This window comes from Littorina saxatilis, linkage group LG11, assembly GCF_037325665.1.
Source record: "Littorina saxatilis isolate snail1 linkage group LG11, US_GU_Lsax_2.0, whole genome shotgun sequence".
Taxonomy (NCBI): Eukaryota; Metazoa; Mollusca; class Gastropoda; order Littorinimorpha; family Littorinidae; genus Littorina; species Littorina saxatilis.
In genome coordinates, this window is record NC_090255.1 from 2,599,865 (window position 1) to 2,604,756 (window position 4,892).

Sequence of the window (4,892 nt, forward strand, 5' to 3'; positions counted from 1 at the left end):
GTTCAATGGGCAAGTGAAGCTAACAGCTTAGGTGACTGGCGACAAGTCTAACAGCTCACCTTACAAAAAATGGACATTCAGGTTTTCACCTGTTGCACGTGAGTGCGTGGAGACTCGGCTCTACAGGTAACAGTACAGGCCCCATAATCATGGTCCAACAGGCATGCGAATCAATAATAATGTTTTTCGCGATACGAGTCTACTTCTGTCAATTAATGCATACTAATAACAGCATCATTTCATCATTAATTAAGTACTCATATTACATACATGTTCATACATAAAACCCATAAATGTCATATCTGACACTTGAGATAGGACCTTCCCTGCACTTGGTCACATACCTGAGATAGGACCTTCCCTGCACTTGGTCATATACCAACAATGAACTAACAGTAACAGGCTGCTCTTTGTGCAGCTTGGGGATTTTTGTTATGAATTAAGTTTGTGAAAGCCACTAGAAAGAAAATCTGAAATTCATCAAACAATTTCAACTCACCACAGCGAGCAGTCAGGGTGTTGAGTGTTAGTATGTGTCCAAGTGGAGAGATGATCTTATCCCATTTCACAGCTAGCTGGGCCAAGAGCACGTTATTATGTACCTCCGAATCTAAACGCAACAAACGGCTGCGATTCACACGAACTCTAGCGATGGCTTTTGACTGTTCAGAGGAACTGGCGAAAGGCATAACCGTCGTCTGCTACGAGAAGCACAACCTTGCGTGACCCCACTTTCGGGCTTTTTTTTTACTTAAAGGTGTGTGTTCAGAGAAACTGGCGATAGGCATAACCGTCGTCTGCTACGAGAACCACGACCTTGCGTGACCCCACTTTCGGGCATTTTTTTTCTCAAACTTACAAAACTTCGAATCAATGTCACTAAAAGTCGAAAAGACGCGAAAAGACGCGAAAAGACGCGAAAAGACAGCAAATAGATACGAAAAGACGCACAAATACACGAAAACACACCTTTGACCCTTTCACCACTGACACTCACACAGTGCATTCACACCTTCTTGTAACAATCACCTCCTCACTTTTCTTTTCTTTATTTAGTGTTTTACGTCGTTTTCAACCATTCAAGGTTATATCGCGACGGGGAAAGGGGGGAGATGGGATAGAGCCACTTGTCAATTGTTTCTTGTTCACAAAAGCACCAATCAAAAATTTGCTCCAGGGGCTTGCAACGGAATTCGCTATCTCTTAAATCGAAAATTTTTAATTAAATTTTCATTTGATTAATATACTTACCCGAATCACATGATTAGCATTGACACACTTGGAGATGCCTAGGTCTGATAAAAGCTACCCGTCTAGGTATAAGGGAAGCAACCCCAACTAAAAAAGTGACAGCACAATGGTACTTTTTTTTTTTTTTTTGCCACACTAGGTTGCCTCCCCTTAATAGGGTGAGCTACGTCACCATTGGTGCCTGGTCCACGTGACCGATCAATCGACTTATAGAATACTAAGAAACTATAAAGCGGGGCAGGCGGGAGGGAATTACCCATGTGATTCGGGTAAGTATATTAATCAAATGAAAATTTAATTAAAAATTTTCGATTAAATTACATATTCTTACTCCGAATCACATGATTAGCAGATAACTCCAACAAGGTGGTGGGTAAGATAAAAAAGTTCAAACTCACTCTTAAGTTCTGGAGAGACATCCTCCAGCTGCCACCAAGGCAGTAATGGACCGAGGTCCATCCTGACAGGCGGCAGCAATGTCTCCCTACGAAAACTGATAAAGACAAAAGCCGAGCGCCAGTAAGCTGTGCGCAGGACATCATCCAACGTACCTCCTAGACCGTAAAACGGCCCTGGAGGAGGCCCAGGCCCTGGAAAATGAGCTCGGGCCGAGCCGAGGGGAAAGATAGCAGATAGCTACGACAAGGCGGAGGGAAAGAAAATCCCGTGCCAAAAACTGGCCCACTGCCAAAAGTCAGGAAAGGGCCCGGTGAGAAAGAAACATCTAACTCACTCTAAAACCCTTGCCAGGAACTGGCCCACTGCCAAGTGACAGAAAAAGGACCGAGAACCATCCTGATTGACAGCCGCGATGTCTCTCAGGCAAAAAGAGCGAAAGACAAAATCGGAGAGCCAGTAAGCTGTGCCCAGCACTTCTTCCAATCTCCTGAACCGTAAAACAGTCCAGAAAAAGACCCAAGCCTTGAATAAACCCGAGCCGAGTAGAGGGGAAGACAAGCTGACCCCCCCCCCCCTTTCTATTGGAAGGAAATGCTAATGGCCTGGACATTATCCGTGCGTAAGGTTGACGCTCAGCCCCGAAAAGGACCAACCCTCACGGTGGCCGTAAGGCAACCATGCCCAAATATGAATCCTTGGGATGGAGTAAGGCCCGAAAGGCCTTTGAGATAACAGCCAGCTCCAGAAGAGTGGCCGATCTCCGAAAAAGAGAAAGAGAGTACCAGGTACCAGAGTCCAACTCGATGAGAAAATCTCAAAAGTAGACGGTCACCGGTCGTCCTCTACCAGTCCCTGCGAAAGCAGAGAGAGGGGTAAAGAGGAAGCAGCGACCTATGATGGTGCGTAAACACCGGAAATGCGGAAACCGCCGTGGCCGAAGCTTGATGTGACCGGTGACCCAAACAAAATGACAAAAGTCAATGTTAGCAGAGCAGTCTGCTTGTAGGTAATTGAATGCAAATCAAAAACCTAAACCAGAAAACAAAACTGGAAAGGAAAAACGGAAAACCGTGAAACCAACCAGCCATAAGACTCCCTGAACAAGAGTTCTCAGTGAAAAGGGCCCGAAGTAAAAATTCGCGGCAGACCAAACCCAGAAAAATTCCTGAGTCTAGCTGAAAAGCCGAACGCGTCTGATTACCTCAGAACCGAGAGTCAGACACGGAAAACAACAGGCAAGCGTCCGTAATAGTTGCAAGTGGTAGAAAAGAGACCGTAACAGGCAACCCAAACCACCGGAAGTCGCCCCGACTCGCCTCATGTCAGGATGAGGGAGAAGAGGGAGACACACATTCTAAAGGCACGGAGACCGTAGTCGCCCACGCCAGGCAAGAGACTATTACACGGGCTAAGGCTGAGAGCCATAACGCCCGTAGACCGGCCATAAAAGATGCTGGACTAAAAGCCCGCACCAAGAAAACCGGAACATTGACTAGACCTCTGCCGAAAGGAGAGGGTTAGCCAATAAAGCTGAGAAAGTGATATGCCACAAGAATGACTCCTCACCATGCATTGCCAAAACCAATGCAAACTCAGGAAAATCTGAATGTAACTTCCGAGGCCAACTCAAGTAAACCTTAAGCTTGGACGAAACACTCGAACAAGTCCGATCGCTAGAGAAAGACAAGAGTCAGCCTCGGCGAAAGACCCACTAGGACCGAGTCCATAAAAGCCAACAACAGCCACCACCGCCAACGGGAGGAATGGCTGTTGCGCCAGCATAGGCTGACAAACCCGGATGCCCTAAGGCCAGCTGTTGTTCCAATACCACAGACTACAACGTCTGAGAAAGAAACAACCTCTCCGGTTAAAGCCTGAGCTGAGGACTTAGCCTGAAAGGGCTGAGTCTGCTTAAGTAGAGCCTGTTTTGCTGCTTCAAAGCTTGAAGGGCAAAGGAAGAGACCTGAAGGTCCCTACGAGTCTCTATCTCCTACCTCCTGACCTCCAAAGCCAGGAGGCCTAAGAGAGACCCATCCACCAAGGGTGAAGAACTAATGGAGTTTCTCGTTGATTCCGCATCAAGCTAGGCCTGGGAGAGAAACAAATCCCGTCTGTACATGACCGAAAGGACAATGTGCAGAGAGGAAAACCTCCTCTGTTCTACCTTCACCCTAGCAAAGGTGGATAAAGCGTCCCATGCATCCTGCTCTTTACTGAGTGTAAAGGTCGCCAAGGGCTCCGTAAAGGAGTGTCTCCGAAAAGGAAGCGAGTTCCAAAAGCTGTCTGCCCATTTCCTCCAGGGGGAAGAGAGTCCGCTCAGAGAGCTAGGGACTGAAATTGTTCCCCAAAGGCTTCGTACAACCGAAGGAGTTCCGGCGCGACCAGCAAAGGTGCACGCGGAAGGGCAAACGACGACAGCAAATTCCGGGACGTCTTGGGTAAAGGCAACTTCCTCTGAGCCGCTAACGGCCCGAAAGAAGAAGCCTGCGCAGGAGAGGCAAACCAAACCCGTGCGAATTCCATAGCTGGCCGTGAGGACAGTAAAGAAAACCGGCACTAGAGGCAGCCGCTGCCGGAAGACAAGGGTTTGGTAAAGCTGGGAGAGAGTAAAAACGGCCACCAAAGGAGAAACCTTAAAACGGACGTAGCCTTCCCTCTCTCTCGCCGACTGGGAACCAGTCCTTAACGAAAAGGCATCTGCAGACGCAATTTCGACAAATAAACCCCTTCCAGGCAAGATCTGGAAGTGACTGCAGCCGCCGCTTCAAGAGCCACCTTGAAGCGGGAAGACAACCCCTAGAGCGTCTGCTAACCAACAACCGACCGAGAGTCCGACTTGGAAAGCGAAGGGGCTGGCTCAAAGCCATAAGAGCGAGAAAGGACGCTGAGCGGGGGAGGCCGGAGCCTGAAGCCCCTTTCCTGCCGGTAACCGGCCCAACCCCACCACCTGACTAAGAGGAGGATGAGAGGCATCGAAAACCGAAGGCCAGGGAGTGAGGGGATCAGCCGAACCCACCGCCAAAGTGTGTGGCAGCTGCTGGCTCGCCTGAGGTCGGAGGCCCGTATGCCCGAAGGGAAAACCGTGTCCAACGTTCCCTGACGATCCAGAGGAAGCGGCAGGAAATGAACCGGAAAATCCGTGCAGAGTCGGAAGTGCAGCTGAAACAGCGGCGCTATGCCAGATCTGTTGCTGCACAGAGTGAGGGCTGAAGCCCGGAAACCCGTAGATATGACCTTGAGTC

At 48.9% G+C, this 4,892-nt stretch overlaps 1 long non-coding RNA gene across 1 annotated transcript in view; it reads right to left on the bottom strand.

Moving 5' to 3' along the window:
* LOC138980643 (uncharacterized) overlaps positions 1 to 424 on the bottom strand; it is a 1,099-nt gene extending 675 nt beyond the window's left edge. The window contains exon 1 of the long non-coding RNA XR_011460415.1: positions 1 to 424. This exon is cut by the window's left edge and continues 44 nt beyond it. This is a non-coding gene — a long non-coding RNA (uncharacterized lncRNA).
* Between the last annotated feature and the right edge of the window lie 4,468 nt (positions 425 to 4,892).